Genomic DNA, 14,712 nt, shown 5'->3' with positions numbered 1-14,712 from the left:
GTCGGATTGCCACAACGTTGCTTGCCGCCTGAACAGCGCAGGATGCGGCATCCAAAGAAGCAGAAAGCAGATAATCCCCCGCATGGGAAATCTGATTGGTGAGATCGGCCAATCGCTCTGGTTGTGCTTTATCTAGGATGCCCTGACGAAGATCCTCTGCCCAAGTCGCTATGGCTTTTGCTGCCCAAGACGAAGCAAAGCTTGGACATACTGCCGCTGAAACCGCTTCGAAGGCGGACTTAGGCTGGTTTCACATTAGCGCATTTTCAGCGCACGCACGGCCGGGGGTAGCTCCGCCCCCGAGCCGGCTCTCTGCCCGGCGTGCCCGCCCCTTGCTTGTAGCGCCGCCTACTAGCGGACAGCGGCGCCTGCGATCGGCGCACCCTATCTTTAGCATAGGGTGCGCAGATCGTGCGCAGGTCGTGCGCTAGTTGCGCTTTGACCTGCGCTGCGCACTTTTGACGGTGCGCCGTGCGCGCCAAAATCAAACTTTTCGGATTTTGGCGCGCACGGCGCACCGTCAAAAGTGCGCAGCGCAGGTCAAAGCGCAACTAGCGCACGGCCTGCGCACGATCTGCGCACCCTATGCTAAAGATAGGGTGCGCCGATCGCAGGCGCCGCTGTCCGCTAGTAGGCGGCGCTACAAGCAAGGGGCGGGCACGCCGGGCAGAGAGCCGGCTCGGGGGCGGAGCTACCCCCGGCCGTGCGCGCGCTGAAAATGCGCTAATGTGAAACCAGCCTTAGCTAGGGATCCTATAATCCTATCATTAGAATCCTTTAGAGCCGCCACGCATGAAAGCGGGAGAACCGTGTTATTAGAAAGTCTGGACACGGGTGGGTCCACCGAGGGAGAAGCAGCCCAGTTGTCCGTGAGCTCTTTAGCAAAAGGTACAGTACGCCGAGACGCTTTCCTCTTTGAAAGCGTCTGGTCGGATCTTGTCTTTCCCTCGTAAAAATCTTTCCAAACACGGAATGGAAAGGAAATACCCTGGAGGGTGTTTCCGCCCGTCTGAACGAAACATCCTGATCTGAGGATTTCGCAGGGGGGTAAGCAATCTCGAAGGTCTGGTGAATCGCTGCAATGAGGTTCTGCACCGTAACCATCATGTTCGCATCCTGGTCCGAATCCAGCTCTAAAATCCCCTCAGAAGACCAGTCCGAGAACGCTTCACCTGACTCGGGAGAGGAGGCCCGGGAAGGAGGCTGCTGAGACGGACTATGCGGTGAGATGGGACGAGGGGAGGATTCCGGCTGGAGATCCTGCCTGGGTCTTTTGCGACTAACGCTGGCTGACTCAGACGGAATCTCTTGAGGCCTGCTGGACCCTGCAGAAGTGTCCAGGGGCAACTTATCCAGAGCGGCTACCAGGGACTGAGACACCCTGGTGAGGTCTGCCACTGATTGAGAAAGAGATGAAGCCCAGCCAGGAATGGGGGGGTTCACTCTCACATGGGGCCATAGATGGCTCCTGCGCGGCGTCAGGCTGAATTGGATTGCTACAGTCCAGGCAGAGGGGAGTGGACTGACCTCAGGGAAGTTTGCGATTGCAAGAAGAGCACGCAAAGTACTTGACTAGAGTGCAGGGGGGAGCCGTAGAGCGGGCACGATCAGATTTAGAGTTAGACATAGTGATAACTGAGGTAGTGCCGGAAGGTTGGGGGACAGAAGGCAGAGGAGGGTGTCAGTCTGCAGATGCAGCGCTACTCACAGTCCGGTGTCCCCAGAGACAATGCTATCCGGCTTGTCTGCAGGGCAGAGCGAAATCCGGCTGACGGGCCCAGAGAGCGATATCCGGCTGACAGAACTGCGTCCGGCTGACAGGCTGGGAAGATGGCGACCGCCTGAGAGGAATGGGAGAACGCGCGCTTCCAGGGGAAGAAGAAGGGTGGCGTTAACTGCCTGGCTGAAGGAGGCACCGACCGCTGGCCAAGAATAGGCTGGGGTGCAAGAAGGAGGCGGTGGGAGGGCCTGGGATGGGCGGGAGAGAAGCCCGCTTAGAAGAAAGGGGCGGGGGGCGTGGCCGCGACGCAGAAGAAGGCCCGAAATGAAGCCGGGGCCTAAATTAATAGCGGCGGCCGCCTGTCAGTGCGGGGCGGCGCGGAGGTCCTGCAGCGCTGCCGCAACCGCTCTGCAGAGCGCCGTTGCCATCTGCTGGGCCCAGGACTGAAGGCGGGGCAGCGCTGCCGCGGCAACGGGAGAACGTCGGGAAAGGCCCCTTCTGACGCCAGGGCCAGGAGTAATTGCGGCGGCCGCAGTGGCCGCTTTGAATAAGATTGGAGCCGCCGAGATGCCCATCTAGGGATGAGGAGGACGTGACTCGGCCCCCATACTTACCTCCGTCTGGCAATCAATAAAGGTACCTCAATATCCCACGCTGTCTGTCTTCTGTAGTGTCCGCGTCTCATCCAGACCGACAGGCTCTGGTGGGCGAGTGGGTGGGAGACGGGGAGCGAGGACCATCTGGATCGCTGGCACGCATCCGTGCTGAGCTCTTGGTCCCGCCGTAGAGACCTATGAGGATACGGGGTGGCAGTACACGCCGTACTCATAGTCTCTTTGTGGGAGTACAGCTGTGACTCTTCACACTGTATCCCTCCGGAACCTGAAAAGGAACGACGCACATCGAGGTAGATATGGGTCTAATGAAAGACCCGTGTCCACCTCCTACTGACACTAAGCTAAAACTGAGGAATTCCCTGCCGGTCGGTGGGGTGTACACTGCGGAGGAGGAGCTAACATTTTTTAGTGCATTGTGTCAGGCTCCTAGTGGCAGCAGCATACACCCATGGTCTCTGTGTCCCCCAATAAGGCGAACGAGAAAGTTTTTTTTTTTTTTTTTGAGTCAGTAAAAAAACGATTTTCTGGTGGAAACTCCTTCAGAAAAGCTATTTTTTGGTGTTGTTCGATGAGTTTTTACAGTTACTCATGTTTTAGAGAGGTTTTTTTTTTCCCCCCTGGAGCATTTTTTTTAAAGCCTTTTGATTGGACAATAGTTAGGAGCGGATTCTATCAGGAGGTATTTTGAAGAAGTGACGTGCTCGTTCTTTGTTCCCAGCTGTATTTTTTCAAATTTTTGGAAACAAAGGAAAAAAAACAATACTCAAAAGATTTCACATATGAGCAGCAAAGTGGTTTGAAAGCATTTTTGTTTATCGCTTCATTTGGGGACACCAGTAACCATGGGTAACAGTTAGCAAGGCCGAAAAAAAGACATTTGTCCATCCAGTTCAGCCCATATTCCGTCAGAATAAATCCACAGATCTACTTCGTTCTAAAAAAACCTAACAACTGTAAGACAGAATATTGTTACGCTCCAGGTAGACATCCAGGCCTCTCTTGAACCCTTCGACTGAGTTCGCCATCACCACCTCCTCAGGCAGGGAATTCCAGATTCTCACTGCCCTAACAGTAAAGAATCCTCTTCTATGTTGGTGGAAAAACCTTCTCTCCTCCAGTCAGTGGGTGTATGCTGCTGTCGCTAGGAGGCTGACACTAGGCAAATAAAGTAAAAATATCTCCTCCCCAGCAATATACACCCACTGACTTGCACAAAGCAGCTCAGTTTAAGCTTAGTCAGTGGGAGGCAGACCTGGATCTGATCCCAGATCCTCAGTTTTCCTTTTCAGGTCACCTGTTGTGTTTTTATTAACCTTTTTCCTTTGTCTTTCAGGTTTTTCTTTGTTTTCAGGGTAATTTCTCACCCTGTTTGCCCACACTTATGCGACCGAGACAGCAGTGTGGTGTCACCAACATTACCCATTCTCGGACTCGCAAGGCAAGACCTAAACCCTATTAAGTTCACAGGTGTTCAGTGTGATTCCCGGTGGCTGGTCCTAGCCTTTTCCCCACTCCACTCCTCGGCTTCTTTGCACACCTTTGCAAGGTTTTAGTGTTCATAACCACTCCTCATCTGATGCAGGCCTAGGGAGGAATGTGCTGCAGGCGGCAGTCACGCACCATCCGACCAGAGGCCGCTTTTCTTTGCATTCTGTTTCTCACCCTAGGGTCTGCTTTGGGACATCCCTTGGTTACCTGTGTCCCCAAATGAAGCAATAGAGGCATTTTTGGTACTCACTGTAAAGTCTCTTTCTTGGAGCCTTCACTGGGGGACACAGCACCCTCCCTAGCCATTTGAACCTAGATTGGGCCTATGTGCCTTTGTTGTGGGTTTGGTACATAGGTCGAGTTTTGGTTGCTTCTCCTACTGCTTTTACACTGAGCTGCTTTGTGGCAGTCGGCGGGTGTATACTGCTGGGGAGGAGCTATTTTTACTTTTGCCTCGTGTCAGCAGCATACACCCATGGTTACCCGTGTCCCCCAATGAAGGCTCCAAGAAAAATTTTACGGTGAGTACAAAGACTCCCTCTTAACGATTTTATAGAATTTTTTTTTTTTTGGAGCAGACCTGCTCCCAAAAATTCATTGCACATGCCCTCAAGAAATTTGGGACATGAATGTAAAAGAAGGCTGTGGCTGCATCAGCCACGTGACGCCTCCAGACAAATTTCGATTCCAGCAGTCCAGTGGGCGACAGTGTGCATCTCAGGAAGGAGAGTACAGGGTTTTTTTTTTTCCCCAAACCACATCGGGCCAGACAACCTTTATTCTAAATGTGAAAAAACAAGGCTTAGCCTGCTTAAAAAAACAAAAAAAACAAATCCCACACCAATCTTACAGTCAAGAAAAGTCTGTGCTTCAAGAGTTATTGCCCACGATCATGATACACCTCAACCAGATTTTCCGGAGTTTCATTTCTGGAGTGCCAAGACCTGCGGGCACCTGGCAAGCATCAGAAAGGGAGGTGCGGGGGCATCGCGGAGGACAGTCCCAGTCCTGTGAGCTGATTCTTTACCTATGCACGACCAACAGCACAAGGTTTGGAACCTCCTACCTAGCTCCATGTAAGCAGTGCCGCCACGGAGGTTGCACAGTATATTGGTCTGGGACTACGTTTTGAAAGTAAAATAAGTCCTATCCAAATGAGAAAACTCATCAGAAAGCTGTAATATAAGTGCAGCAAAGAGTTCTGGGAAGTGGCTTCTAAGCTCAAAATACTGTTACACCTCGCTACATGAAGGGCATTCATAATAATCAGATTTAATTGGATGAAGAGCCCTATTAATAAATTTAGGAGGATCAATGCTCTGCAGACCATACAAGCCTGTTTGGGGATTGTCAGATGTTTTTTTTTCTTTATTACATTAAGTTTAAATTTTTGGGGGGAGTTTCCAATGATTGTTATTACACCAGTGACACCAATTTCTCTTTTTTTTTTTTTACCTATGGCAAATGACATAGGTACTCAGTAATATATGGGCATTGCCAGTCCACTTGGGTTCTATATGGAAATATCTAGTCTTGCATGCACAGCTTTTTACAACATCAGTGCAGACGAAAAAACATTATACATGGAATATTCTGCAACAGGATTAATGATTTCGGTGTAGAACTAACTATACAGCAAGAATATTCCGCTGCAAAATTTCTCCCAAATTATGTAAAATATATGTCTCTGAATTTTTTGTTCAGTGAGAGAGGAACTTTGGGTGGAACTAAATCACCAGAGAAGCAATATCCCCCAAAGACCAGAACATGATAAAGATTACTTTTTTTTTTACTTTAACCACTTCCTTCATTTGTATCTGATAAATTCCTTTTAAGACGGTGTACAAGACAGGTGTAAAAGTTAGGATATGTTCACACAAATATATTCGGTCTGTTCGTGGTCAGTGGCCCACGGACCTTCCAAAAAAAAAAAAAAAACCCATTGCCTTTTGCGCTCTCATTTTTCCCTGCAATAGCCATATATATTTTTTGTAAGTTTTCCCTCGACATAGCTGTGTGAGGGCTTGTTTTTTTGTAGGCCGAGTTGTAGCTTTGAATTACATCATTTATTTTATTATGTGATGTACTGGAAAACGGGGGGGAAAAAAAATTCCAAACGCGGTGAAATTACAGAAAAAAAAAAAAAAAAGCTCAATTTCACAATTGTGCTTTGATTTTACAGCATTCTTTACATAGTAAAAAAGACTCGGCCATACCATTCTCCAGGTCAGCGCGATTACAGCCATACCAAAACAAGCATAGTTCTGATTTTAAGTTTTGAAAAAAATGAATGTAAAATAAAAATTTGTAAAAAAAAAAAAAAAAAAAAAAAAGCCGTCATTTTCCAAGACTTACTCCATGAGCTGACATTTTTATTGACACCATTTTGAGATGCATACAACACTTTGATCGCTTCTTGTATTCCCTTTTTGTGGGATTGCGGCTGCTGAAAAAACAAAATTCTGGCATTTTACATTTTTGTTTTGTCAAGACAGGGTTTACCAATTTGGCTAAAAAAAATTTTTTGTTATATCAGACTTTTATGGACTTAAGAGATACAACAAAGGAATATTTTTTTAATTATTCCTTTTTTTTTTTTTAACTGTATTTTGTAGTTTCCCTGATATATAGCAATACCAAAGTATTGCTGTACATGGCAAATATCCCATCTCATGTGTCTCCTATGAATGCCAGTCAAAGGCATGACAGACACTGGGGTCTTCAGCAGACCCCCAGCTGTCATTGTACCCATCAGCGCCCCTCATTGGTGTTGCCGTTGATACGTACTTTGAAAGGCACATCCCTCCGGGCCACACGCCATAAATGCCACTGTTAAAAGCAACATTTAACAGCAGCAGGTGGTGATCCACTACACTCGTGGCTGATAGAGGCAGAAGATGGCTGAATAACAGCAATCACCTGCCGGGAAAACCATAGGCTCAGCTGCTGAAGACACCAGACATATGATGTACCGGTACGTCATGCTGGGAAGTGGTTAAACTCATTAAATCTAACGCTACTCTCATAAGTAAAGTAAAAGGCAAAATAAAAACTCACACTAATTTTGAAAGACGTTCTTCCTTTATTTCATTCTAGTACGTTTCCTCATTGTCAGACTATGTTCACGACTAAGGCTTTACTCCTCATAGTAAATTCCTAGGTTTCCTCCGTTTAGATGATTTTTACAGTACTGGTGAGCGGCTTACAGACTGGTTTACTCTCAAAGCCAAGGCAGATCTGACACACTAACTTCTCCCATGGGGGTAAAAAAAAAAAAAAAAGAAAAATTTGAATTTGGTGGCAGAGGTCCTTGGTGGTTGAGATTCCGGTGGGTGCCTCAATAGTCTTCATGAAAAGTTTACATTTTTTTTTATTTAATTTCTATACAAGAAAGCGGGGCTTTGAAAAGTAGTATCTTTGAAGATCGCCATTCCCCTCCCGTTCCAAAAATTGTATGTGTATGTATTTCCTATAATAAAAGACAAAAATGTACGAAAGGAATTTGGAATTTCCTGGCAATCGGTTCCCACCACTGCAATACTAAAGTCCACACAATTTGCTGGGTTTGAGTTGGCACACAGGCTGTGGCTTCACTGGCGTTCCTCGGGAAGGATGGCACTTGTCTTAAAGAATTACACACTTCCTTTTGGAGGATTTCTTCTTTTTCCCATTGTTGATCTTCTCTTTGTGCTTGCGGATTTCGCGGACGAGAGTGTAGAAAGCGTCTTCAACTCCCTTGGTGTAAGAAAAAAAGAAAAATTAATAAAATAATGAAAAATTGGAGGAAAGATGCAGAATGAAAAGTAGGTTAACCATAGATAGGAATCCCCCCCCCCCCCCCAGACTAGATCCCTGACTGCAGTAACAACAGGATGGGAAAGTCATGTCTGCTTACACAATCTTTTCCCTTTCTATAAACACTTGAAGCCACCAAACAATGCAGAGCCATTCGTTTTGCCTTGTAGCATTCATTTACAATACTAATGTGAGCCTCGCATGATGCAAATAGATCAGGGGGTTGCAATACAGATCTGCTTATAGGTTACACTGGTCATACAAATTTTATAGCAAAATGTGAACGTGCAGTTTATATAATCAACAGTTTCCATAGCCCCACCTGTGGCCTCTCCGATCTTAGGCCACAATGCACGTTGTATAGGGAAAGATGACTGCAAAGTGCAAGTCAATGGTGTCGCATTGCAATTTGTAAGGTACCATGATATGCAAGTCACTAAAAATCCAAGTGATTCCAATATTTTGAACTTCATGGTCAAGGACCTTTCCAGGTTTCATTGCGACCAAATTCACTTGCATTTATACTGCGACATGCAGAGCCCTTTGGCAGCATAGCCTTAGTCTGGACAAAGTAACCAAGGGTGTAACAATTATGTTCACAGAGGGTGCGACCGTGACTGGGCCACTGTGGGAGACCGTCCAACGCCAGAGACAATTTCACCTGGATGTGCATCCTTGGATACATATTCAGCTGAAATCTATTGCGACGTAGAGACCCACCGCCGGCCAATCAGAAGCCAGCAACTAATGGCTTTCCCGTGACGTCATGCGCTGCCCATGGATTCAAGCCCAAGTCAGCTGCTGGCTATAGATGAGAAAGCCGCACGTTGTAGGAGCAAGGTAAGTTAACAATAATCGTTTATTTCTTTTTAAAATGTGCTGGGAAAGAACAGAAAGAGTCCAGAAAAGGACTTGTACCAGGAAGGAACACAGGAAGGAGGGCATTAGACCAGGATGGGGGCATTATACTAAGAAGGGGCACATTACATGATGGGAAACATTATACCAGGAACAGGCCTAGGATGGGGGACATGGTTATGGCATGGGGCCCAGGTTGGGAGGCTTTATTACTAGAAGGGCCCAGGAAGCTGATATTATTACATGGAGGCGAACATGCATGTCTTCATAAGATCTAGAATGCTACAAGGGCCCATACATCTGACCAACATGTAGGTGGGGGCCCAGATCCAAATTTTGCATCAGGGCCCACCAGACAATAGTTACATCACAGAGAGAGACTGTGAAGCCCCAGCCAAAATTCCTGTCTCAGCCATAAAAGGCAGAGGTAGGAATAACCCTGGAAGTGATGGGAAAAAATATATAAATAACAATAATAATAAGAAAAATAATAAATGTGTGGCTATCAGAAGGCAGAAATTAAAAAAAATGTTTTAGGATCAGATCAGAATGGATTTTTTAGTCCAATTTCAAAGGCTTTCTAAACATTTGGGCCCTGGGCTAAATTAGTATAGGATCTACTTGTGCCAAAAGGACAAATATCTATGGAAGTTCTAAAACCTCCAGAGAACTGGTAATCATTAGTGATAAGCAAATGTGCTCAGATAAGGTGTTATCTGAGCATGCTGGTGTGCCCAGGGCCTTTGGCGTGCTTTAATAATATGTTTAAGTCCCCGTGGCTGCATGTCTCATGGCTGTTCAACAGGCGCAACACATGCAGGGATTTCCTAACAGGCAATCCTTGCATTGTGTTGCGGCTGTCAAACAGCTGCGACACATGCAGCCGCAGAGACTCAACATATTTTTCAAGCACGCCGAAGACACTCGGTTAGCACACGAGCACGCTCAGATAACATCTTATCCCAGCACGTACGCTCATCATTAGTAATAGTCATAAAGTAGATGTGACAGTACAGTGAAATTCAATCCACAAGCTATGTAGCCAGATCGTCCTAGTCCAGAAAAATCAGGTACTATGGCATCACGTTACAAATAAACGTGTACAGGATGGTATACATAAATCCTCCGAGTACAATCCATTACTTCCACACTATAGGTCTGCAAGCAGGCTTACCTGTCTTGTTTTGGCAGATGTTTCTATGAAGGGAATCCCGTAACTCTTTGCTAGATCCTGTGCCTGCTTTGTGTCCACTGTCCGTGAAGGGAGGTCACATTTGTTACCAACTAAAACCATGGGGACATCATCCGAATCTTTTACCCTGTTAATCTGTTCTCTGGAGAAATTGAAAGGAGACATGCAATTTGATAAATATTAAAGATATTTAAATAATGTAAAGAGGTGAAAAAAATATACATACAGTGGGGCAAAAAAGTATTTAGTCAGCAAGCAATAGTGCAAGTTCCACCACTTAAAAAGATGAGAGGCGTCTGTAATTTACATCATAGGTAGACCTCAACTATGGGAGACAAACTGAGAAAAAAAAATCCAGAAAATCACATTGTCTGTTTTTTTTTCATTTTATTTGCATATTATGGTGGAAAATAAGTATTTGGTCAGAAACAAAATTTCATCTCAATACTTTGTGATATATCCTTTGTTGGCAATGACAGAGGTCAAACGTTTTCTGTAAGTCTTCACAAGGTTGCCACACACTGTTGTTGGTATGTTGGCCCATTCCTCCATGCAGATCTCCTCTAGAGCAGTGATGTTTTTGGCTTTTCGCTTGGCAACACGGACTTTCAACTCCCTCCAAAGGTTTTCTATAGGGTTGAGATCTGGAGACTGGCTAGGCCACTCCAGGACCTTGAAATGCTTCTTACGAAGCCACTCCTTCGTTGCCCTGGCGGTGTGCTTTGGATCATTGTCATGTTGAAAGACCCAGCCACGTTTCATCTTCAATGCCCTTGCTGATGGAAGGAGGTTTGCACTCAAAATCTCACGATACATGGCCCCATTCATTCTTTCATGTACCCGGATCAGTCGTCCTGGCCCCTTTGCAGAGAAACAGCCACAAAGCATGATGTTTCCACCACCATGCTTTACAGTAGGTATGGTGTTTGATGGATGCAATTCAGTATTCTTTTTCCTCCAAACACGACAAGTTGTGTTTCTACCAAACAGTTCCAGTTTGGTTTCATCAGACCATAGGACATTCTCCCAAATGCTCTCTAGCAAACTTCAGACGGGCCCGGACATGTACAGGCTTAAGCAGTGGGACACGTCTGGCACTGCAGGATCTGAGTCCATGGTGGCGTAGTGTGTTACTTATGGTAGGCCTTGTTACATTGGTCCCAGCTCTCTGCAGTTCATTCACTAGGTCCCCCCGCATGGTTCTGGGATTTTTGCTCACCGTTCTTGTGATCATTCTGACCCCACGGGGTGGGATTTTGCGTGGAGCACCAGATCGAGGGAGATTATCAGTGGTCTTGTATGTCTTCCATTTTCTAATTATTGCTCCCACAGTTGATTTCTTCACTCCAAGCTGGTTGGCTATTGCAGATTCAGTCTTCCCAGCCTGGTGCAGGGCTACAATTTTGTTTCTGGTGTCCTTTGACAGCTCTTTGGTCTTCACCATAGTGGAGTTTGGAGTCAGACTGTTTGAGGGTGTGCACAGGTGTCTTTTTATACTGATAACAAGTTTAAACAGGTGCCATTACTACAGGTAATGAGTGGAGGAAAGAGGAGACTCTTAAAGAAGAAGTTACAGGTCTGTGAGAGCCAGAAATCTTGATTGCTTGTTTCTGACCAAATACTTATTTTCCACCATAATATGCAAATAAAATGAAAAAAAAAAACAGACAATGTGATTTTCTGGATTTTTTTTTCTCAGTTTGTCTCCCATAGTTGAGGTCTACCTATGATGTAAATTACAGACGCCTCTCATCTTTTTAAGTGGTGGAACTTGCACTATTGCTGACTGACTAAATACTTTTTTGCCCCACTGTATACACACAGTCCTACTCATTAACATTGAAGTTGCACCACCAAGAGGGAAAAGTCATCACACCAGTCCTACTCCCAGGATTATGGAGTGGGGTGGTTTAATGTACAGTAGCCGAACCCCTCTAGTCTTCATTCCAGATGCACTAACAACTCTGTCACTTTGATTTAGTTGTGGAACCAGTGGGCGGCCATTTCTCTAAAGTCTCCCAGGAGACGCTTTTCAGTAAGACAATGCCAGGCCGCATGTGGCTTGTGCTGCTGTGAGTACTCTGCATGGCCTAAATGTGCTCCCATGGCTGCGGCGTCTCCAGACTGGTCTCCCATCGAGCACATCTAGGACATCATTGGTCGGTGATTACACAGGAGCTGCCAGCTGCGGATCTTGATTTGCCCAAGTGCATTCAGTGTGGCAGATCATTCCTCAGACGACCACTAACAACATCATTAATAACAGCCAAGGCAGTAAGTGCAGGGATTTTTGCACGTGACGCTCATACTCCAGACTGAATAAAATCGAGAGGTTTGGAAAATGTTCCTTCCATTTTTTCCATCAGTAACCTGTCTATCCATCCTATCATTTCCATAATTTCACAACTTTTCCTTCTTGGTGCTGCAATTGCAATGTTTCAAATGACTGCTGCAGTAAAACCAAACCAGACTCTTTTGGGTATGTGCACACGTAAGCGTTTTTTCGCGTTTAAGCGTTTTTACCGGCAAAACGCTTACAAGAAGCATCCCATTCATTTAAAATTACTTCAGCACTTTTTGTGCATATTGATGCGAAAAAAACGCATTGCGGTAAAAAACGCAGCATGCTCATTAATTGAGGAAAAATCTGCATTTCTAACTATTTTCTATGAGACTGGGGACGCTCCAGAAAAAAACGCATAAAAAACGAGCAAAAATCGTGCAAAAAAAAAACAAAACGCGTGTTTTCTGGGAAGGAGTCCGGTTTTCTGTCAGGAATTTTCTGCATACGTGTGCACATACCCTTACAATCAACGTTGCTTGCCGCCTGAACAGCGCAGGATGCGGCATCCAAAGAAGCAGAAAGCAGATAATCCCCCGCATGGGAAATCTGATTGGTGAGATCGGCCAATCGCTCTGGTTGTGCTTTATCTAGGATGCCCTGACGAAGATCCTCTGCCCAAGTCGCTATGGCTTTTGCTGCCCAAGACGAAGCAAAGCTTGGACATACTGCCGCTGAAACCGCTTCGAAGGCGGACTTAGGCTGGTTTCACATTAGCGCATTTTCAGCGCACGCACGGCCGGGGGTAGCTCCGCCCCCGAGCCGGCTCTCTGCCCGGCGTGCCCGCCCCTTGCTTGTAGCGCCGCCTACTAGCGGACAGCGGCGCCTGCGATCGGCGCACCCTATCTTTAGCATAGGGTGCGCAGATCGTGCGCAGGTCGTGCGCTAGTTGCGCTTTGACCTGCGCTGCGCACTTTTGACGGTGCGCCGTGCGCGCCAAAATCAAACTTTTCGGATTTTGGCGCGCACGGCGCACCGTCAAAAGTGCGCAGCGCAGGTCAAAGCGCAACTAGCGCACGGCCTGCGCACGATCTGCGCACCCTATGCTAAAGATAGGGTGCGCCGATCGCAGGCGCCGCTGTCCGCTAGTAGGCGGCGCTACAAGCAAGGGGCGGGCACGCCGGGCAGAGAGCCGGCTCGGGGGCGGAGCTACCCCCGGCCGTGCGCGCGCTGAAAATGCGCTAATGTGAAACCAGCCTTAGCTAGGGATCCTATAATCCTATCATTAGAATCCTTTAGAGCCGCCACGCATGAAAGCGGGAGAACCGTGTTATTAGAAAGTCTGGACACGGGTGGGTCCACCGAGGGAGAAGCAGCCCAGTTGTCCGTGAGCTCTTTAGCAAAAGGTACAGTACGCCGAGACGCTTTCCTCTTTGAAAGCGTCTGGTCGGATCTTGTCTTTCCCTCGTAAAAATCTTTCCAAACACGGAATGGAAAGGAAATACCCTGGAGGGTGTTTCCGCCCGTCTGAACGAAACATCCTGATCTGAGGATTTCGCAGGGGGGTAAGCAATCTCGAAGGTCTGGTGAATCGCTGCAATGAGGTTCTGCACCGTAACCATCATGTTCGCATCCTGGTCCGAATCCAGCTCTAAAATCCCCTCAGAAGACCAGTCCGAGAACGCTTCACCTGACTCGGGAGAGGAGGCCCGGGAAGGAGGCTGCTGAGACGGACTATGCGGTGAGATGGGACGAGGGGAGGATTCCGGCTGGAGATCCTGCCTGGGTCTTTTGCGACTAACGCTGGCTGACTCAGACGGAATCTCTTGAGGCCTGCTGGACCCTGCAGAAGTGTCCAGGGGCAACTTATCCAGAGCGGCTACCAGGGACTGAGACACCCTGGTGAGGTCTGCCACTGATTGAGAAAGAGATGAAGCCCAGCCAGGAATGGGGGGGTTCACTCTCACATGGGGCCATAGATGGCTCCTGCGCGGCGTCAGGCTGAATTGGATTGCTACAGTCCAGGCAGAGGGGAGTGGACTGACCTCAGGGAAGTTTGCGATTGCAAGAAGAGCACGCAAAGTACTTGACTAGAGTGCAGGGGGGAGCCGTAGAGCGGGCACGATCAGATTTAGAGTTAGACATAGTGATAACTGAGGTAGTGCCGGAAGGTTGGGGGACAGAAGGCAGAGGAGGGTGTCAGTCTGCAGATGCAGCGCTACTCACAGTCCGGTGTCCCCAGAGACAATGCTATCCGGCTTGTCTGCAGGGCAGAGCGAAATCCGGCTGACGGGCCCAGAGAGCGATATCCGGCTGACAGAACTGCGTCCGGCTGACAGGCTGGGAAGATGGCGACCGCCTGAGAGGAATGGGAGAACGCGCGCTTCCAGGGGAAGAAGAAGGGTGGCGTTAACTGCCTGGCTGAAGGAGGCACCGACCGCTGGCCAAGAATAGGCTGTGGTGCAAGAAGGAGGCGGTGGGAGGGCCTGGGATGGGCGGGAGAGAAGCCCGCTTAGAAGAAAGGGGCGGGGGGCGTGGCCGCGACGCAGAAGAAGGCCCGAAATGAAGCCGGGGCCTAAATTAATAGCGGCGGCCGCCTGTCAGTGCGGGGCGGCGCGGAGGTCCTGCAGCGCTGCCGCAACCGCTCTGCAGAGCGCCGTTGCCATCTGCTGGGCCCAGGACTGAAGGCGGGGCAGCGCTGCCGCGGCAACGGGAGAACGCCGGGAAAGGCCCCTTCTGACGCCAGGGCCAGGAGTAATTG

At 47.9% G+C, this 14,712-nt stretch overlaps 1 protein-coding gene across 1 annotated transcript in view; it reads right to left on the bottom strand.

The window, feature by feature from the left end:
• Positions 1 to 6,884: 6,884 nt before the first annotated feature.
• The window catches only part of LOC141085554 (GTPase KRas-like), a 32,444-nt gene continuing 24,616 nt past the window's right edge, over positions 6,885 to 14,712 (bottom strand). Inside the window, exons 6-7 of the mRNA XM_073571002.1 lie at positions 9,653 to 9,812; positions 6,885 to 7,560 (exon numbers count right to left, since the gene is read on the bottom strand). The gene's annotated coding sequence lies outside the window, so the exon portion shown is untranslated. The remainder of the gene's footprint in view (positions 7,561 to 9,652; positions 9,813 to 14,712) is intronic.

This window comes from Dendrobates tinctorius, unplaced genomic scaffold, assembly GCF_039654945.1.
Source record: "Dendrobates tinctorius isolate UK_male_01 unplaced genomic scaffold, ASM3965494v1 ptg000028l, whole genome shotgun sequence".
Lineage (NCBI taxonomy): Eukaryota > Metazoa > Chordata > Amphibia > Anura > Dendrobatidae > Dendrobates > Dendrobates tinctorius.
The sequence above is the reverse complement of the archived record's forward strand: the minus strand, read 5'-3'. Positions and strand labels throughout refer to the sequence as shown.